This window comes from Malania oleifera, chromosome 7, assembly GCF_029873635.1.
Source record: "Malania oleifera isolate guangnan ecotype guangnan chromosome 7, ASM2987363v1, whole genome shotgun sequence".
Taxonomy (NCBI): domain Eukaryota; kingdom Viridiplantae; phylum Streptophyta; class Magnoliopsida; order Santalales; family Ximeniaceae; genus Malania; species Malania oleifera.
Genome location: NC_080423.1, coordinates 94,041,918 through 94,065,199, shown reverse-complemented (window position 1 = coordinate 94,065,199; position 23,282 = coordinate 94,041,918). Strand labels below are relative to the sequence as shown.

The 23,282-nt window shown below is 38.3% G+C and overlaps 1 long non-coding RNA gene across 1 annotated transcript; it reads right to left on the bottom strand.

Annotated features, from left to right (window-relative positions):
- Positions 1 to 208: 208 nt before the first annotated feature.
- Positions 209 to 22,984, bottom strand: LOC131159387 (uncharacterized). The gene is made up of 3 exons (XR_009137795.1): positions 22,794 to 22,984; positions 9,664 to 9,865; positions 209 to 1,054 (listed from the first exon to the last, which is right to left on the bottom strand). It is a non-coding gene; the product is annotated as an uncharacterized LOC131159387 (long non-coding RNA).
- Between the last annotated feature and the right edge of the window lie 298 nt (positions 22,985 to 23,282).

The following is a 23,282-nucleotide window of genomic DNA, read 5'->3' as shown; positions in this document are numbered from 1 at the left end:
GGGCAATCGAGGGCATAGGGTAGCAAAGGTGCACCAACCATACCGGAGTATACCTTGTCTCAATGATAACGAACACCTCCGCGGTTCCGTAGCTGACTATTTCCCTCTGACTAATACATAGCAGTGCTTATCCTTATCTGCAACTTTTCATCAAACACAGCAAGTAAATGGACAAAAGTAAATTGAAAGCAATAAATGAAAGCATAAGTAAAAAAATCATCCCTTTAACATTCCAAACGTCAGTCACAAACGCCAGAAGTACAATAGGAGATCCTAATATACATGGTTGTTGCATGAACACAGCCGGTTATCACATGTCGTCGGACACTCCATACACAAACCAAAACTACTCTACTCCTATTCTATTTTGGCTCTCAATGACTTCCTAGGTCTGTCACTCACCTAAGAGAGGCCAAAGAGAAACCCAAAGCTTGTATTCGTAGCGAATACTTATAGGTTCTAGGTTTTACAAGATTTGTTTTACAAATTATGAAGGTTTGCAGCGAATCTTGCGCAAAAGATTGTCGTTGTCAACCAAGTCGCTCCTCTGTCATTTTTGTGCGCACCCTAGTCGAGACTCGCAGGAAGTCAGGGATTCGAATCTTCATTGTCTTCGATTTCGTCGTGCCTCAGGGTCTTGATGGTCGAGTTGATGGTCGAGACTTGCAATATCTCAATCTTCAAGAAATCTTAGTAGCTCGACATAGTCGCCCCTGAAGGTCTCTTGGTCAAACACTTTGTCGAGACTCTCGGTACTTCTGAATTTCAGTTCTATCTCAGTATCTCGATGGGTTGCCCCAGCAGGTCACTTGGTTGAGTACTTGGTCGAATCTTGCAGCATTCTAATCTCAGTCTGAACCTTAGAGTTTGCAGTGGAAGACTAAGTCGCCTATGTGGTTCGCTGGTCGCGCCACATGGTCGAGTATCATCTTCTTGTTCATTTATGATCTGAAGCCTCTAGAGCTTGACTGAATGTCTGAATTTGAGCTTTGAATCCTCCAAATCCTCCTTGGCTTCTTGTAATGTCTAACTCCATGGTTTTAACCTGTTTTTCCTAAAAAGACAAACAAACCATGCTTAATTGTGAACAATGATAACTCTAGGTAAATAGATAATAAAATAAGGATAAGCACAAGTAGATGAGGGTCTAAAATCATATATTTTAGGGACTCATCACAACCCCCAACTTACACTTTGCTAGTCCTCAAGCAAAACAAAATCTAAGAAAACTACCAAATCCTACCTATATCCTCTTTCGTGGGAAATATGATTATATTTATTATATGCAACAAGACTTTAAACCCCTAGTTTGATCCTAGTAGACAAGTTCTAGTCTCATGAGGGTTTTCAAGGCGATTCCCGCAAACACCTGCTTAGTGAATATTAGAAAATATTTGCATGTAACAAGAATCTTACCATTTCACATACAAAAATATGCCCTAGTTACAAATAGGCCTGTTCATTCATGATTCCATTATACACACTCCGCAGCAATTCATTCATGCAAGTCTCAACATAGCACAGCTATTACATTAAAGATACAACTCTCAGGGAATCAACTAGCAATTTCAATTCAGCGCTAATATTGTCATGTAGTTTCAAGCATTGTTAGGTTCCATCACAAGGCATGTGTAAGGTGCATGATCTGTCACACTCAGGATGCCTTTGGACACCTACAAAACAGTTGTCTTGACTCAACCTCACTGGTATACCCTCAGAATGGAAAATACTCAAGAAAAGGGGTTCACTCTCATATGTGAGGGAGAAAGTCATGATCAAACATCCCACATATTTGAAGAACTAATGTTAGAAGTGTGGAATGGACTAGTCTTATAAGAAAGGGCTCCAGCCTTAAAGGTGTCGGGTCTTTCACCCTAACATCTTCTCACTCACTCGCCACATTTAATCATTACCACCCTAGATGCTTATTTTTGCTTTTATTTCTTTCGCTCAGGTCTCTAATGGGAATGTTGCTCGAGTAGAAGTCCATGGAAAAAGTCGGTCTCTAAGGGTGGCTTGACCTTAATGTCTTGAGTAGGCTACAAGATCTAGGTTTATATCTCCCCACTTGACGTCACCTCTAAGCTAGCAAACACAAGAGCAACGACTAGTTGACAAAGGGAATCCTAGTAAAAGAAAGATAGTTGAGTTTTATAAACTCAGAGTTTGATGTCAAAAACTCGAACAATGAATGAATGGCTCAACAGTACCTCACAAGATCTCTAAGGGTGGCTTGACCTTAATGTCTTAAGTAGGCTACAAGACCTAGGTTTATATCTCCCCACTTGATGCCACCTCTAGGCTAGCAAACACAAGAGCAACGACTAGTTGACAAAGGGAATCCTAGTAAAAGAAAGATAGTTGAGTTTTATAAACTCAGAGTTTGATGTCAAAAACTCGAGCAATGAATGAATGGCTCAATAGTACCTCACAAGGTGTCATAGTCACCACGGTTGTTCTCTCAATGCTCTCAATGAACCCTAAGTGTTACAAATCACGTGTAAGTGTGTTTTCAAGCCTCATGAAGTACCATTGAATACAAGATTTCACATAACCATATTAACACAACTGAATCACTAATTGACCCTTCTGGAGTGGCATGACAGTTCATTAGGTCGTTTAATGTGAAACCATGCATAATTGGTTCACTACGTTGTTAGTAAGTATAATAAAATCATATAATAGATGGGCCTAGGCATGTAACATCTGAGTTGTATAGGTATATGTAAAAAGGATAAATTAGTTGTTATCATGTTATAAAGCGCATACTATTTATTGAGACAATTTTTAAATGTCTGAAAATGGTGAAAATTGTGTCTCTGTGCATAAATGTGCCATGTAGTATATTACCCCTACCCCCAACTTAGAACTTCAGTGTCCTCACTAAAGTGTGGATAGAAAATAGAACCCGAGCAAGGGATAGTACAATGTATGGTGCCAGTAAGAACCAACAGTGTACCTATGAAAAATAATAACCAGAATAGCATGCATGCAAATACACTGTAGCACAAAAGACACGTAGTAACCAAAAGCACCATAAGGGTTTTCCATTAATGAGAAAACATTGTATTACAAAGCCGAACAGTCTTTATAGGTATGGAAAAGGCCACAGAATCATGGTGGGCTAACAAAAATGAAAAAAAAAAAAAAAACCAAAAATGTGTCATAAAAGCACAGTACATGAAGTAGCTAGTAGGTTGGCCTAGCTACTCTCATCTTTCGAGTCGGAGTTGGCGAAATGGAGAGGGTTGACGGCAAAACTACCAAGTCTGTCGTATGTTGATATAGTCGTAATGATCTTGTGTAGTGCTTCCACTATGCATCCCAAATGACCGGTTCTAATGTTGTCGGCAGTGAATTAGCAGGTATCAAGTGGGTCACCCGATGGGACTGCGGAGTGGTTGATCGTGCACTCTTTGTGCTCCTCTGGCGCGAATCTGGAGAGAAATAGGGTGGGAGGGTTGGCCGAGTTTCATTTTTGTCTTCCCAGAGCGAGGCTGCATTGTCGCAAGTGAGCTGGGAAGAGGAAAAATGGCGTTGGTACGAGTTGGGCAACAAAACCCTAAATCAGAGTTAAGAGATTCAATGGTGGAAAAGGGTGTTGCAGCGATACCTAACAATGGGATGGAAGGCGGAGGTGCCAAAGTAGGTTTGGGGTTGAGTGACTAGGGCTAGAGGTTGCGCAACGAGGTTCGACCAAGAGACACGAGAGCGGGAATGAAAAATATCAGGTGCAAAATAGGGTCTTAAACGGGTTTGACTATCTCGACCATGTCGCACCCATTCCTATGCTTGTCGCCCCAGTAGTTGAACCCCTAACTTATTCTAAAACTTATGCTAACGAATTTGACATCTAGTTGATCTACTACAAATAGTCTAAAAACCTAAAAGAAAAGAAAAACTATTGGGTTGTCTCCTAGAAGCGCCAAGTTTACAGTCTTCAACCAGACGCATTGAAGCTCAAGGTGGGAAAACCGGGTCACATAAATGTATCTTTTCGACTAGTCCCTTTGTAATGCCCTCGATGTATGGTTTTAAACGCTGACCATTGACCTTGAAACGTGTATTATTCGTAGGGTCCTGTATTTCAATTGCCCCATAAGGGAACACCTAGGTCACAACATAAGGGCCCAACCAGCGGGAGCGTAGCTTGCTTGGTAATAATTTCAATCTTGAATTGAAAGTCATACCTTTTGGTGCAAAACGAAGGATTTCACAACTATGTGTTGGTCGTGAAAAGCTTTCGTCCGGTCTTTGTATGTCCTGGCACTTTCGTAGGAAGCATTGCAGAATTCGTCCAACTCATTGAGTTGAAGGCGATGATGAGTTCCTATAGCATCCATATCAAAATTGAATTTCTTGATAGCCCAATGTGCCCTATGTTCTAACTCAACCGGCAGGTGACAAGCTTTACCATAGACCAAGCGATATAGGGACATATCGATAGGAGTCTTGTACGCTATCCTATATGCCCAAAGAGCGTTGTCTAACCTAGATGACTAGTCATTTCTATCTGGTCACACTGTTTTTTCTAAAATGGTTTTGATCTCTCTGTTAAACACTTCCACTTGGCCACTAGTCTAGAGGTGGTATGGTGTGGCGACCTTATGGGTGGAGTACTTCCGGAGGAGTGTTGCAAAATAATGATTGAATAAAAAAGTTTACCTCTGTCACTAATGATGGCTCAAGGACAACCAAACCAATTAAAAAGTTTTTTTAGTAAAGGGACAACCACGTGGTGATCATTGGTTTTAGTTGCAGTTGCCTCGATCCACTTGGAGACATAATCCACCACTACAAGGATGTACAAAATATCACTAAGATGGGATGAAAGGGCCTATAAAGTCAATCCCCTATACATCAAAGAGCTCCACCACCAGAATGGGACTCAAAGGCTATCACGCCGGGAGATGCTTCTAGTTTGCTGGCATCATGAACATGCTTGACAAAAATCGTTAGCGTCTCTGAAAAGTGTAGGCTAGAAAAATCCACTCTGAAATACTTTGGCTGTAGTTCTCTTTCCACCAAAATAGCCACCACATTCGAAAGTATGGCAGAACTTCAAAATACTATGTTGCTCACATTTAGGGACACACCACCTAATGATTGAATCAGGGTCTATTCTGAAGAGGTCTAGATCTTCTCAAATGTACTGTCGCACTTGTGATAAAAATTTATTTCTTTCCTGTTGCGTCCATTCATGAGGAATCACTCTCGTGACTAAGTAATTGGCAATGGTAGTGAACCATGGGGGTTGGGAAGAAACTACAAAGAGATGTTCGTCAGGAAAGGAATCTTGTACTAGGGGTAAGTCAGTGGAACCCTTAGCTAAGATGCGGGATAAATGATCTGCAACATAATTTTCTATGCCCTTCCTATCCCGAATTTCATAATCAAATTCTTGCAAGAGCAAAATCCACCTTATTAGCTTGGTTTGGTCTCTTTCTTATTGAGGAGATACCATAAAGCAACATGATCTGAGTATACAACGACCTTGGACCCCAATAGATAAGAGCAGAATTTTTCTACAGCAAAAACAACAGCTAGGAGCTCTTTCTCAGTAGTAGTTTAATTTAACTGTGCTTCCTATAAAGTCTTACTAGCATAATAAATTACATGAGGTAACTTACTTATTCGTTGTCCTAGCACAGCCCGGATAGCATTATTTGATGCATCACACATAATTTCGAAAGGAAAAGCCCAATCAGGTGGCTGCATTATCGGGACGGAGGATAGCAATGTCCTCGGAGCTTCAAACGCACCAAGAAAGGATTCATCAAATTTGAAGGGTGCGTCTTTCAATAACAAATTGGTCAATGGCCGTGAGATTTTGCTGAAGTCCTTGATGAATCGCCAATAGAACCCAGGATACCCCAAGAATGACCTTACTTGTTTAATAGAAGTAGGGGGTGGTAATTTCGAAATCAGTTCTACTTTTACCCTATCTACTTCAATTCTTCTAGCAGAGACAATATGGCGTAATGCTATGCCTTCTTAGACCATCAAATGACTCTTTTCTCAGCTCAGCTCTAGATTCGCTTCCACACATCTCGCGAGGACCTTAGATAGATTGTCCAGGCATGCATCAAAAGATGGCCCAAACACGGAGAAATCATCCATGAACACTTCAAGAAATTTTTCCACCATATGAGAGAATATGACCAACATACACCTTTGAAATGTTGCTGGGGCATTGCATAGCCCGAAAGGCATCCTCCGGTATGCGAAGGTTCCAAACGGGCAAGTGAACGTGGTCTTTTCCTAATCATCTAGGTGGATTGCAACCTAATTGTACCCTGAGTACCCGTCCAAGAAGCAATAAAAATTTTGTCCTACCAATCTCTCTAGGATTTGGTCGATAAATGGTAATGAGAAATGGTCCTTTCGGGCGAGGTTGTTAAGTTTCCTATAGTCAATGCACACTCTCCAACCACTGGTAACATGAGTGGGGATGCCTTCACCCTAATCATTCATAACAATAGTGATTCCAGATTTCTTCGGGACCACTTGCGTGGGGCTCACAAATTCACTATCAAATATAGGAAATATGATCCCCGCGTCTAAGAGTTTAACTACTTCTTTCAGAACCACTTCCTTCATATTGGGGTTGAGTCTCCGCTGCATCTCCCGGATGGGTTTAGCATTTGGCTCAAGGTGACTCTGGTGCATGCAAACGAATGGGTCAATTCCTCTAAGATTGGCTACTGACCATCCTATTGCTCTCATATGCTTCTGTAGGACTTGAACGAGCCTTGACTCCTCTGAGTATCTAGGCTAGATGATATGATTACAGACAGGGTTTCTAAAGGGCCCAAAAAAACATACTTGAGTGAAGGTGGCAAAGGTTTTAATTCAAGCACCGAAGGGGCCTCAACAGAAGGTCGTGCTGGTACACTAGAGAGCATGGGAAGGTTCACAAACAGTGCTTTCCAAGGTCTCCCTCCCATTGTAGATGTCGACTTGCTAGAAGTAGGAATTTGGGTGCACGGATCCTCTGAACTTATTATGGAAGGTTGATCACTTGGATGCTCCGTCTCAAGGCGTTCACTTAATAAAGTCGAGGATGCATCTTGTACAATACCTTCATTGATCATATTGACCTCATTGTAAAGAAGATTGTCAGGTTCGTGCCGCCGAGTATGGAACACGTTAAGTCGGAGTTGCATATTACCAAAGGAGATGTCCATGACGCTTGTTTTACACTAAATGCAAGCATAAGCAATAGCTAAAAATGGTCGGCCCAAAAGGACCAAGCCTGCCTGCTGCGATGGCCTGATAGATGACTTGTCTAGCATAAGGAAATCAGCAGGGTAAAGTTGTCGTGATTGATGAAATTAGGGGTGGAGTAGAATTTACATTAAAATTATAGAGAGAAGTATTAAAATCCAGAGATTTTAGGATAAGTAGAAATAAGATAGAATAAATAAAATATAATTTCTCATAGTAAAAGAAATATTAGAGAAAAGGTTAAACTTGATGATCAAGATCTTGATTGATGAAATTAAGGGTGGAGTAGAATTTACATTAAAATTATAGAGAGAAGTATTAAAATCCAGAGATTTTAGGATAAGTAGAAATAAGATAGAATAAATAAAATATAATTTCTTATAGTAAAAGAAATATTGGAGAAAGGTTAAACTTGATGATCAAGAAATCAATAACACTAGTAGATTTCAATACCTTGGATCTATTATACAAGCTAAAATTGAAACTGAAGAAGATGTAATGCATAGAGTTAAAGCAGATTGGGTAAAATGAAGAAATGTTTCGAGTGTGCTATTATATTGTATGATACCCTCAAAATTTATAATTTTTTTAAAAAAAAAAGTTCTATGAGATGGTTGTAAAACTAGCAATGTTATATGGATCAAAATATTGTGCAATTAAGAAACAATATATATATATATATATAAAGTAAAGTTCTCAAGATTAGAATAATAAGATGGATGATTGGTATAACATTAAAAAATGAATTAAAAAACAAACTTATTCGTGGTAAATTAGGCGTAACTCCTATAGAAAATAAGTTAAGCAAGGAACGACTCATATCGTTTGGGCACCTATATTGAAACGTAGGCCAAGTAGTGCAGTAGTAAGGAGGAATGAGCTAGTTACTGTGAACGAGCAATAGAAAGGGTAGGATAGACTAAAAATAACTTAAAATGAGATAGTAATGATTTAATTGCCATAAATTTATTGAAGAAAAGTGTCTATGACCATGTAAATTGGTGGAAAAGGGTTCATATAGCCGATCCCACCTAGATGGACTTGAGGCTTGGTTTGTTGCTGTTGTTGTTGTTGTTTTGACCACTAATATCAGCTCCTCCATTTCTTCACCTATTATTATAAATCTATACTCTATCTATTTCAACCTAAATATCTAAATGTTACTATATATATACATATATATATATATATATTACTATATTTACATTTTATATATTTATCATATTACTATATATCTTAAATCCTTCAATTTTTAAAGTTTCAATCAAAGTTTTACTTAGAATTGACTCCTATTTTTAATTGTATCAACTAACAATATACGTCTACATCATTCAAAATATTGAATGCACCATAGGACAACTTGAATATGTCCTGCAAGCTCATCCATAACCAAAGGAAAAAGGGGACTCTTTGGCCCCTAGATGTAAGCTTGTATTCCATAGAATTGCATTCGTCTCCCCTCCAATTGTTGTCACACACTTGATTCTCAAAATAACCCAACAATAACCTCCTTCCATCAGGCAATGAAGTAGCTGTGTAACAAAATACTCTTCACATAACTCACAATGTAACTAAATTGGACACATCCATCATGAAAAATTAAAGGGATTCCACAGGTTCTCTTTCTTCCAACTATTTTTTTTTTCATTTATTAAAACCTTCGGCCCTAGTTTTTCCCTCTATATCATGCCATTTGGAAGGCTAAGGTTTCTTTTAAGATCAAGGTTTTCATTTGAACTTTTGACTCTTAAAAAAATTAATACAAATGACTCGTTGCAAGTAAGAAGACAATACAAGGCCATCAACCTAGATGTTCGCATGATGTGCCAACAGTCAAATGAGACTAATGTGAATTTCGTTCTAAATTGCAAGGTGCTTTTGAGGAAGTGTGGGTGGTCTCTCAAAATGCGCATGCTTTCTTGTTGGTTTGATTCTGGGGTTCTAGAAGAAGTAAAATGGGGACAGCTTCATGGATATGTGCAGTGTGTGCCATATTTGGATTCCATGGCCCAAGCTAAATGTGAGAATTTTCGAGGCTTAAACAACTTCTTTCCATTTGTTGTAGGACATAGTTGTCTTTCTCGCTTCTTTTTGGGCACATTCTTTTGGTTTTTGGAGGGAATTTCATTCTCCCATCTCCAAAAGGAGTGGAGGCAACAAACATTACTATAATTGCTTTTTGATTCTGGGAGGATATCTTGTTTCCCACATTATTGTACTATTGTTTTGTTTTCTTTAATGAATTTTTTTTCTTAATCTCAAAAACAGGTCCATAGAGAAGCAAAGTTGTTTTTCTCTAAAAGTGAAATTAATTTATTTTGTTAACCACTGATCAAAAAATAACTGCAGTAGTTGAGAAAATTTAAAGAATAGGTACAGTTCAAGAGATAAAACAATGACAATTCATTAATGAAAGAATCAATCAAGTAATATTACCTCTTGGGGGCTACACCTTTCTCTTTGAGATAATGGTGGTGAAGGGTAGAGGGGCGGGCCCTAATCCTGATGGATTAGTCGAGTGTCCAAAGGGCCTCAGACACCATCATTTCAAATATATATATATATATTACCTCTTGTATATTAAGGCAGTGGTTCTTTGTCCACAGCAATGGCATGATAAACAGAACATTTAAACGTCCTGAATCATGTTTAAAAAACACAAATATGGAGTAATTATATTTATAAACATAGCAACAAATAATTCAATTATAATTAAAATTCAAAGCAATAAGCACTTCTTGAGAATGTTATATTCATGCATATAATTACAGAATTTACCTATTCCAATATTACTACTACACTCTACAAAGGTCCATGCATCAATACATAATTAAAGTTCTCGTAAGTATCCAAACATATCTAGAAGCATAATTGATGCAGACAACATCATGGAATTACAACCAACAAATAATTTAGGTGAGATAGAGGGGAGGAGAGCAAAGAGGAAGAAGAAGAAAAAGAAAGAAGAAGAGAAGGAGATACAAGGGGGGCGGGAACACACATTCACTTCAATTCAAATTCATCAATAATATAACTCTTGCATGGCTTTCACTGTTCACACCCTATTTATAAGAAAGTCTATTACAAGATATTACACATATACCCCTCAAGATGCATGAAATTAAAAAAGAACCATTAAAATACAAATCTTACATACTAAAAAAGGTGTCCCCAAGCCACAAGGATCCTTACTTTGCAAGGGTAGGGAGAGGGTCCTCACAGTGTACGCAGTCTTACCCCTTCTTTTATGCACAAAGGTTGTTTCCTTGGATTCAAACCCATGACCAAATGGAAGTAACCTTATTGTTGATCCAAGGCCCACCCTTAAATATTACATACAAACCCCCAAATATAAATAATTCTATTATAATTAAACTAACCACACAATAAACTATTAACTAAACCCAAGAATTGTTTATCAAATTCTTCTGAATTAGTTTCCAACAAAGGTCTACCCATGGTCCTACTTCTTGTCCATGATCAAATCTCCCCTAGCTAGTATAAATTTAGCCTCAAATTTTGAAATGTTGGAGGATCGGAAGTAAGAAACAAACTTTGACTTTTCAAAATTCGTTGCTTGAGCAATGCAAGAAACAACATTCCGATAGCAGCACCATAGACTTGAATTGAGTTTGGCATCAAGGAACACATCGGGCATGACAAACTCAACAATAGGAATGTTTAAAAGACTTGGATTGTCTTCAAACACCTACATTTTGTTGCTTGTAGTGTCTTCAAGATGAGTAACTTTGACATTATCAATATATCAAATTATGCATCTTGGTTGGTCGGTAAAGTGGGCTTCAAAATGATCTTCATATCATTATAGTGAAAGATGTGTTCTTATGTCCTTGAACAACACCCAAATCATCCAACCGAGGAGTACATGGCCAATATTCATGGGTATGATATCACACTAACATTATATAAATAGTCACTTATTTGGATAAGAACCAAACATCTTTCACAAATATGTAAAGTAACATTATCAATCCAAGATATATAATAATGGGTGGGGTTCTAAGTGAAGCTGCATACGAGTGCCTCCATTTCTAGAAACTATATTTATAGGACATATTCCATCAATGATGAATTTGCAAACATTTTCTCTGAACGTACAAAAGGTAAGGAATGGCTTGATATTATGCACAAAGTATGGCAAAAGTCATTCCCTTTTCTAACAAGTTGTCACCATGTTACTTGATTTATTTATCTATATACTATAGAACACTAAAAGCCCTTAACACAATTTACCCAGAAGCCTGACTCCCAATTTCTTAAAAACCATCTTCAATTCTCATGTAGTCTCGAGAACATGCAAAATTAAACAAATGCACACAGAAAACTCATAAATGCAGCAATGCAAACTAATTTTTCTTACTGATAGTGACAATTCCACGCTCCAAAGTGTTGATGGTATACTAATATCTCAATTTCTAGCCTTTCATATCAAATTATTGCACTTCTTCGCAAAATATTTATGTCTACAATTAAAATATCAAGTTGCAGATAAAAAATATCATGGGAAAAATCCCAAAATCTTGCAGTTGGAGCAACTGCTCATGAAACTAGAAGTCTAGAGAATACAAAAGAGAATGGCAGCTTCCCCTAAGTGGCCACATGTTGTGATAATGATCGGATCAAATAATGAAGATGCACAGCAGAAATAAAAACAACAAGTGAATAAAAATACACAATCAACACAAAGATTTAACGTGGTTCGACAAAGCCTACATCCATGGAAGCAACGGCACACAAATTTTTCACTAAGAAATCAAGATGTACACAATACACTTCTCAAAATGATCAACTCTCTACTCATATATGCCCAGAATCACATATATAAAAGTTTCCCGAAGGTTTCCCCCGGTTTGCCCAACCACCCAACATTCAAAATTCTAAAAAACTGATCGCAACCCAGGCGTCTCTCGTCGACGAACACAGAGCTTCATCAACGAGACCAAGAAGACACTTCGTCGACGAAGACAGGGCTTTCGTCGACGAATCCAAAAATCTGAAATCACCTGCTCTCGGTAATTACTCATCGATGAAATTTTGAGCCTTCGCCAACAAGTCTTTGCTGTCTCCTTGTCGACGAATATAGCTCCTCGTCGACGAGTCTGCTGTGCTGCCTCCTTCATGTTTTTCCTTTTTCATTCTTTTCTTAACGTATAAGAGCCACAAATAACAATCTCCACCTTAGCAATTATATGCCTCCTAGGAGAGTCCTAAAAATATGATAAGTTCCACCTTGAACTTGAAAACGTTAGATTTGGGCTTGTCTCCCTTCAATCACTTGGAGACATGAAGCAAGTCCAAGTAATGCTTGAACTTCTCTGAAGTAACTGATTTGGTTAGAATATCTGCTGCATTATCAGATGTATGAACTTTCTTTAACACAAGTTCACCCGAAGAAATCAATTCCCGAACCATGTGAAATCTCACATCAATATACTTGGTTCTAGCATGATATACTTGATTCTTCGCCAAGTAAATAGCACTCTGACTATCACAATGTAGCACCACTCCATTTTTTCGTATTCTCAGCTCTCTAACTAAACCAGTAAGCCATAAGGCTTCCTTTGCAGTTTGGGTAACTGCCATATATTCCGCCTTAGTCGTGGATAATGCAACCAGAGACTGTACCATGGATCTCCAACATACCGGTCCTCCTACAAAAGTAAACACATATCCCGTTGTAGATCTTCTATCATCCATATCTCCAGCATAATCTGCATCAACAAACCCCATAACTGTAGGACAACTATGTTGCTTGCCGAACATGATGCCATATCCCGATGTACCCCGCAAGTATCTAAATATCTATTTAACGGTTTCCCAATGCTGCCTTCCTGGATTAGAGAGAAACTTGCTCACCACGCTTACTGCATGCGCTAAATCTAGCCTTGTACATACCATGACATACATTAAACTCCCCACAGCACTAGCATAGGGGACCTTTGACATGTCCCGAATTTCCTCATTCGAACTTGGGCAATCTGCAGTAGACAACTTAAAGTGATTCGCTAAAGGTGTACTCACTGGTCTTGCATCAATCATGCTAAACTTTTCCAACACCTTCTGCACATAACTGTCCTAAGATAACCATAATCTCCCTACAGTCCTGTCACAGCGAATCTCCATTCCAAGTATTTTCTTGACTGAACCAAGATCCTTCATGTCAAATTCCTTATGCAACAGATACTTTAACTGAATCACCTCAATTAAATCCTTTGCAGGTATCAACATGTCATTGACGTACAATAACAAGAAAATAAGACAGCCATCCTCAAGTTTATTCACATAAACGCAGCAATCATACTCACACCGTTTATAGCCAATCTTGATCATGTAGGAATCAAAACGTCTATACCATTGCCTTGGAGATTGTTTCAGCCCATAAAGAGACCTGCAAAAAAAATTTTCTTTTCCTAATTCAATTAATCCCTCCGACTGTACCATGTAGATTTGTTCCTCCAAATCACCGTGAAGAAACACCGTCTTCACATCCATTTGTTTCAAATGAAGATCGTAATAAGCTACCAACCCCAACACAATTCTAATAGAAGTATGTCGTACCACTGGAGAAAAGATCTCATCATAATCTATTTCCTTTTTTCTATGAGTATCCTTTTGCCACCAATCGTGCCTTGAATTTTTCTCCTTCCTTTTTTGAAATTGTTCCCTTCTTCCTATACACTCATTTGCACCCTATCGGTCTCTTTTCATCTGGAAACTCCACCAAGTCCCAAGTTTGGTTCTTATGCAAAGATTTCATCTCCTCAATCATTGCTCTCATCCACCTATTTTTATCCTGGCCGTGCACTACCTCATGAAAGGTAGTTGGATCTTTACAAAAAGTAAGAAAAGCATAAGATACTAATTCATCAAAATCATACCTTGATGAAGGCTTGATAGTACGTCTGGATCTTCGTATAGGAATATCGTCGACTTGCTGGTTTTCCGAGCTAGAGCTCCCTGCAACCATGGGACCATGATCATTTTCGTTTTCCTGAGCTTCCAACTCCACCTGCACAACATGTTCATCACTGCCCCAACTTTCTAGCTTCTATTTTTGATCATCAAACTTTTGAGTACACTTCACCATAGCATTCTCATCAAAGACTACATCTCTACTAATCACCACCTTGTTTGCCGCCAGATCCCACAGCTTATACCCCTTCACACCCTCTGGATACCCCAAGAAGATGCAACGACGAGACTTCGGATCAAGCTTAAACCTCTCCTCACTAGACACATGGACATAGGCTGAACACCCGAATACCTTCAATCCAGAGTAGTCTACTGCATATCCCATCCAAACCTCTTCCGCCTCTTTACCCGCTAGTGATGCCTTTGGTGATCGATTTACCAAAAAATAAGTTATACTAACTACCTCGGCCCAAAAATTCTTTGGTAGTCTTGCATTCAATCTGAGACACCGAGCCCTATCAGCAAGAGTCTGGTTCATCCATTCTATCACACCATTTTGCTGAGGTGTCGGGTGAATTGTAAAATGTGTCTTGATGCCCTGCTCCGCACAAAATTCCAAAAGTCGAGAATCAACGTACTCTGTCCCATTATCCAATCTTAAGTATTTGATTCTTCTCCTTATCAGGTTTTCCACTTCAGCCTTCCAAATCTTAAACTTGGCAAACGTACTAGATTTGTGACGCATGAAGTAAACCCAAACCTTCCGTGAGTAATCATCAATGAAACTCACGTAATACACATGTCCACCCTTTGATGCTACTCTAACTGGGCCTCAAACATCTGAATGTACATAGTCAAGAATTCCTTTCGTCTTATGAGTAACTGAACTGAATTTTGCTCTATTCTGTTTTCTAAGAACACAAAATCTACAAAATTTCAACTGACATGATTTCAAACCTTTCAACAAATTTCTTTTATGTAATTCTTTCATGCCATGTTCTCCTATATGTCTAAGATGCATATGCCACAAGATAGTCTCATCTGATTCAGCATCCACAGCTGCAACTCCACCTACAACAGTAGTTCCGTGCAATGCGTAGATATTTCCATCCAATTTCTGCCCTTTCATTACAGTCAGATTACCTTTCAACACCATTAAGACTCCACCTTTGGATTTGTAATTGAAGTCATTACAATCCAAAGTGTCAAGTGATATCAGACTCTTTCTCAACTCAGGTATATGTCTTACATTACACAATGTTCTTACAGCACCATCAAACATTTTTATCTTTACATCAGCATTCACAGCTACAACTCCACCTACAACAGTAGTTCCCTGCAACGCGTAGATATTTCCATCCAGTTTCTGCCCTTTCATTACAGTCAGATTACCTTTCAACACCGTTAAGACTCCACATTTGGACTTGTAATTGAAGCCATTACAATCCAAAGTGCCAGGTGATATCAGACTCTTTCTCAACTCAGGTATATGTCTTACATTACACAATGTTCTTACAGCACCATCAAAAATTTTTATCTTTACATTTGCTATGCCAACGATCTTACAAGAAGCATCATTACGTATAAGAACTGATCCAGAGTTTACTAACCTGTAAGTGCTGAACCACTCCTTGTTTGGAGTCATGTGATAAGAACATGCCGAGTCAAGTATCCAAGAGTTCATTAGAATATCCGACTCCGATGAAACTGATAGAACATCACCATCTATTAAATCCTCTTTTTGAACAATATTCACAGATTTTGAAATCCCTTCATGCTTATTAGCATTTCCCTCCTTCCAATCTGGACACTCTGGTTTCACGTACCCCTTTTACCACATTTATAACACTGAATTTTCTTCTTCTTCTTGGATTGATTTCGGGATTTCTAATTAGACCCATTCTTAAACTTTCCTTTGCTTCGCTCATTACTACCTTTTATCACAAGTCCTTCATCACAAATCTTCAATCTTTGATGAAAATTCAACAAGGCACTTGTTACCTCTTCTAAATCAAGAGTTTCTTTTCCCCAATAAGAGTGGTCACAAGATTTTCATAGGTATGAGTTGAGGGCAAGGAATTTAACAACATCAAAGCCTTATCATCCTCATCAAACTTCACATCAACTCTCATAAGATCACTTATGATTTGATTAAATGCATTGATGTGTTGATCTAGACTAGATCCTTTTACCATCTTAAGCCAATATAAACGCTGCTTAAAAAAAAGTTCATTATTGAGGGATTTAAACATGTACCGACTTTCAAACTTTCGCCAGATAGCCGCTGAAGAATCCTCCTCCGTCACCCGATAGAGAACTTGGTCGGCCAAACTCAAGCGTATTGTAGACACTGCCTTTGCTTTCAAATCTACCCATGTTGTCTCATCCATTTCTTCCGATTGAGTATCAAGCAAAGCCTTAGCCATTCCTTGTTGCACAAGAATGTCCTTTACTCTCCTCTGCCATAAACCAAAGTTTCTGGTTCCATCAAATTTAACGATGTCAAACCTTGCAGAAGACGATCCCGATGCCATAACAACTTCGCTCTGATACCAATTTGTTGTGATAATGATCGGATCGGATAATAAAGATGCACAATAGAAATAAAAACAACAAGTGAATAAAAATACACAATCAGAATGACAACACAAAGATTTAACGTGATTCGGCAAAGCCTACATCCACGGAAGCAATAGCACACAAATTTTTCACTAAGAAATCAAGATGTACACCATACACTTCTCAAAATGATCAACTCTCTACTCATATATGCCCAAAATAACATATATAAAAGTTTCTCAGAGGTTTCCCCCCGTTTGCCCAACCACCCAACATTCAAAATTCAAAAATTCTGAAAAACTGCTCGCAGCCCAGGCATCTCTCATCGACGAACGTAGGGCTTCGTCAACGAGACCAAGAAGACACTTCGTCGACGAACACAGGACTTTCGTCAACGAATCCAGAAATCTGAAATCACCTACTCTCGGTAATTACTCGTCAACAGCCTTTGCTGTCTCCTCGTCAACGAATATAGCTCCTCGTCGATGAATCTGCTGTGCTACCTCCTTCATGTTTTTCCTTCTTCATTCTTTTCTTAAAGTATAAGACCCACAAATAACACCCCAAGCAATGAAATTTTGGTTGGTGGTAGATCAAGCGGTGCTTGGTCCAATAGTGGTGGCGGTATGAAGAAATATGTCTAAGAAGTTGAGGAATTTGAAAAGGTGTCACGAGCCAAGTATTTCACACCTTATGAAGGGTCATGCAACACTAGCTAAAGAACTCTTGCTTAACTAATCAGTCAAAGATTACTGCAGTTTACCAACAGAACACATTCATAGGATTTGAATGAAATATAAGTGGAAGAAGTAAACAACTCATGAAAGTAAATGACAAGCAAGTGGTAAACATCAAAACAACGTAATTCATTAAGCAACACCTCATTAAGCTATGTTTTTCTAGCGAGGGAGACAAGTAGGTTAAACATGTTTACAATGACTAGTGAGTTTTACAAGATTGATGAACACTCACCCTCCTCAAAAGAGCTTTATACACTATTTTAGCTCTGACACTAGGAAAAATCAAACTGTCTGAGTCATACTCTCATTTTTACACTACAACAGAAATACTCTTAAGGCAATAAAACCTACGCTAGTATTTACATTATGATAACCCATCCCATGCACGCAAGACAAGCAATCACAAGCAAGTATAATGCCCTAAACAAGCTTGGCTCGTGACACTCCCCCTCTTACGCAGTTGACATGCTCATAGACTTTGATGTTAGGTACTCTTCAACTTTATCCACGAACAATTGCATGTCTTCCACTAAAATATAGCTAATTTCTTTGTCTCTAAGGCCTTTCCACTTCACTAAAAACTCGTGCCACTTCCTTCTTGATGATGTGAACTCTCTGCCTGCAAGGATGACTACAATTTCTCTTCTATTAGATTGCATTGTCATTGGTGCTCTAGTTGATTAACTTCTACATGGATCTTCAATGTCGGCATTGAATGGCTTGAGGTAGCTGATGTGAAACACATGATGCACTTTCATCCAAGCTGAAGGATCAAACCTTGTAAAAGGCCTTCTCAATTTAGCCAAGATGGGGACTAGTCCTTCATATTTGCGAAGTAGTCTCCTATCTCGACCTCGTAGTGGCCTGATCAATTTAATATTGAGCTTAACAAGCACCAAGTCACCCACGTTGAAGAACAATGGTCTTATGCCCTAATCTACCCACATCTTTATCTGCTTAGAAGCTTTCTCCAAGTAGGCTCAGGTGATCTCTATATTTTGTCTCCATTCTTAGGTGAAAATGTATGCTCAAGTATTCTTTCATTTGTATGGCTCGTCCACAATGTGAGGTAATAGCAATTGTTAGCCTATAATAAGCTTAAAAAGATCTTTTGGGCATTGAGACAAAACTGAGCCACATCAAATAGTAGCACTCAATTCTTCTAATTGGCTTTAACAAAATGACCCAAGTACTCTTTCTACTAGCCTATTTCTCAGTCTGTCCATCTGTCTACGAGTGGTAACTCGAAGAAATGTCAAACTGTGAACCAAGGATTTTGAAAGGTTTTATCCAAAATTTTCCAATGGATCTTGAGCCTTGATCACTAATAATATCTTGGGGAACACCTTAATATTTCACAATATGTTTTAAAAAAGATTGTGTTGTCTCCTCTACTAAACAGTATTTAGGTGACGGTGAAGGTGTCGTACTTCAAAAATTTGTCTATAACCACAAGTATAGACCCTACATCTCTCATTCTGGGCAAGCTAGGGATGAAGTCTAATGAGACACTCTCTCATGGTCTAGTTAGTACTGGTAGGGGCTCGAGTAGTTCTGCAATCCTCTTTCGCTCCACCTTGTCTTATTAAACTCATCATCACACATGCGCAGCCAATAATACCTCTACTTCAATAATGTCATACAGCGACGCCATCCTAGATGACCAACCCACATGATGTCATGACACTCTCTCAGCAATGTCTTCCCCATATCTCGATCTCAAGGCACAAAGAGTCAGTTACCATGTATCATCAACAATCCCTCTTCTAGCCAAAATTGGCGCTTTGCACTTTTCTACCAACTTTATAAGGTTTTAGACAACTGAATCTTTGACAAGATTCTCCTTAATGCGTTTCCACATTATTGTGGTAGCCTTACTATCAAGTGTGTTACCATTTGTAAGGACGCAATCTTGGCTTTACTACTCAATACATATGCAACTTTGTTCATCTGCTCCTCCTTGTGCTTAGATAAGAATTCAAACTCTGCCAAGAATTTTTGTCAAAAGGCCTACTTGGGTGATTACTTCACTTGTGTAAAGAAGTGATTAATAATCGAGTTATCTATTTTGACCACAAAATTCAAATGCAGCCACATGCAAAGGCAATGTATCACTATTAGCATCACCTTCTCTTGCGCTATGTAGTTTTGCTTTACTTCATTAAGCTTACAGCTCTTGTATACAACAAGATTCCCATCTTGTAACAAGACTCTTCTAAGGGCATAGTCTAATGCATCTGTCAATACTTTGAAGAGTTTCATGATGTCAAGAAGAGCAAGTACCAAATCTCTCATTATAACATCCTTCATGTTGTCAAAAGCTCCCCAACACTTCTCTATCTAGTTCCACCCATGACCCTTCTTTCATAGTTTTGTTAATGGGGAAATTCTCCTCAAGCACCCCTCCACGAACTTTTTGTAATAGCTGGCAAGTTCAAGAAAGGAACGTAGTTCCTTCACTATCTTTGAGATTTTCCAATCCTGAATAACTCTCACCTTCACCATATCCATCTAAATATGACCATGTTCAATTACATAACCAGGGATTTTATGTTCCAATGAGTGAAAGAGCACTTCTCCCTCTTCACAAAAATATTGGTCTCCTTCAGCTTGTCAAACACCTTCCATAGATGCTCTTGATGTTCCTTCGTAGTAAAGTTGAATAAAAAAATATCCTCCAGCTATACCACAACAAACTTGTCAAGGTGCTTATGAAATACCAAGTTCATCAAGGTGCAAAATGTCGCTAGCGCATTCTCAACCCAAGGCATCACCAAGAATTCATCATAGAAGTCAAGGGCGCAAGGCGCACCAAGACGCAAAGGGTACTTGGAGCTGAAGCATGAGGCACAAGGCAAAGGCACGCGCCTCACAAAGGCGAGGTGCACAATTATTAAAATTGTGTACAATGGCTATTTGATGAGTAATTGATATATGAACACATCAATAGAAAGATTTAAGCCCTATTATCCTAAATGCAAAAGCAATGTATACTATATTTTAGAAATAAACTTCAATTGATAAATAAATTAAATTCATAAAAATGTATAGTTTGTATACTATATTTCCAAACAGCAGCTAAATTTAGTGAAAAATGGTATATATTTATATATTAATTATAGACTTGCATTAAACTACATAATCAATTACATAATACATAATATTAACTTAATGGCTTAATGCAAGTTATCTATAACTTGCGAAGAGCAGGGCAGCTTGCCAGCCACCAGCAGGCAGTGGCAGCAAAATACTGAGCCCTGAAGAACACGAGGAAGAAGAAGAAGAAGAAGAAGATGATGAGGAAGCAGGCAAGTAGCCGCAAAATAATGAAGAAGAAGAAGATGATGATGATGATGATGATGATGACTTCTAGTTTAAAGCAGCCTGATGACTCATGAAGACTAGCAATAACGACTCACTATCTCGAAGCCTCTCGCCTATTCGAAGGCTCTAGCGAAGGCTTTCTTGCTAGCGGAAGGCTCCCACTCTTGGCCTACATTTTCATCTACCAATACCGTGACAAGATGTATGTTCCCCCCCCCCCCCTCCTCGATTCCTTCCTGAGTTGCATGGCAAATAGGAACTTCTCATCATCTACTTTTTCCACAACAGCTTGCATCATGCAAGGGTGGTCTCTCATCAATCAAAGGGAATTGGCAAACAGCATCAATACCATCTTAGACTCCTTCAAAATTTCCATTTCAAGAATCACTTGGAATCATCCAATGGCACAGCAGTAAAATTCACATGTCCCACCCACTATCCAAACTTTACAATCACTTGCTTGGCTACTCATAAAGTAGGCTGAGCTACAGAGTTAACCACTTTCATGCATCCCAAGTCCTTCTCTAAGTTTAAGTTGACTCTCTATGCTTTTGCCTACAAGAAAAAGTTATGGATAGCCTCGGTATCAACAATAGCATGATGCTCTTCCCATTGATCTGCAGATCCACAAACCTTAACCTTTTAACTAGGTAACTTGTGGATCTTTTGTTTGCCTCTCCAACATGTTGAGTAACCACAATGCACCCATCCTATTTGTGCACCTACTTTCCATTTCTCTTATAAGCAGCACACCAGTTAAGAGAAGAAGAATCAAATTCAACTTGGTGCACTAAAAGGCGTGTTCTTTTGTTTACTTTTTATTAAGACGCAACAATTCTTCCATATTGATACTTCAACAATATTCAACATAAGTCATAACAGAGAGAGCTAATTCATCTCATATTCAACAGAACCACTTTTACATTCAAACCTTCAAAAAATCTCAGTTTGACACTTTAGTATTGCTTAGGTTTCACTTGTCAATTGTCACTTAAATAAAATCTTATGGAAAAAAAATGCTATAACTGAAACATACAGCCAAAACTGCAGAAGTTGCTCTCAGAAAAATGACAGCCCTTAAATTATTAATAAATTCAAAATTTATTTTATATTTAAAACTGCATAGGCTGCACCACATATTGAACATAAGTTGTTAAAATTGACATTACCCACTGCTTTTAACAAATAATATTCAAACTTAAAAGCAATAGGCACACTAAGATCAGAATGGTCAGAAAATTTTTCCTGACAAAAATGAACTATGAATAGATCAGTAATTGTGTACTGAAATATGGATACACTACTCTCCCTTTTGTATGTTGATGCATTTACTTTCCAACAAGAAAAATAAATAATTTAGTTACCATGCACCATCCAAATGCCCCCATTTGAGCAACTAACTTCTCTTACCTAGTATTTTTATCAAAGTGAAAATTTTGAAGTAATGTTGGAGCTAGGGGGCAGCAGCATAACATTAATTAAAATGATAAGCCTAAAAGCTCAGGTTTTGCTAAAAAAACAAAAGGGGAAACCTAAATCCCTTTCCCCTCCCCAAAAAGAAAATTCAAAACCCTAAAGGCGTAAACCCTAAACCCGGTATCAAGGAGCTTGCAATGTTTCTTGGTAAGGAGAAGCTTACAAATTCGATACCAACAGTTTGAAGCAAACTGAAGTCCAAATCAAAGATTTAGCTACAGTGACATGTATAATATGCATTCAGAAATGTACCCACCCACAGATACAAACTTCTATAAGAAATTTTATTTTAGAAACCTCGACATGCATAGTCGTTATCAACCAAAAACACAATAGAAAATGGCTTAATTTTCTGATGAACAAATTTTCAATGATACATTTCCGCAAAGATTAGGCAATTCAAGACCCAAACAGTAATCTCATTTGATCTCTGAATAATAAAATTCAAAACCCATCCTTGTTTTTCCCTGCGAACATCATATACACGCAACTAAAAGATAAAAATGAACTTAAGAACAAAGCCTCAGAACTCACCTAAGAAGAAAACACTAAGACATTGAGTCCTTTACTCGTGGATTCTCCTCGGAGAGAACCCAGCTTTGAAAGATGAAGCAAGGGATGGAGACAGAGAAGCAAAGAGACAAAGTGCAGAGAGAGAGAGAGAGAGAGAGAGAGAGGGGTTCTTTGGTCTGTAACTTCGTTTGTAAAACGAGCGAAGATGGGGCGAGGAAAGAGCGGTAGCGCCGGACATTTCAAAGAGTCGCGAATCTGGGCCGGCCCCTTTTTTTAAACTTTTTATTCAAAAGCCCAATATCTTAAGGCTTAAAGTAGGCCCAATTCAATAATTGTTATTTAGGTCCATTTGTAACTTAAAAAACATTTTAAAAAATAAACATGTTAAAAAATCTATTTTTTTTCATGCTTGATAACAAGGAAGTGGGGCAGAAATTTTGATTTTTCATATGATTAATATTTGATTTTTTTTATTTTTAATTATGTTAGAATAATTTATTATTTCTAATA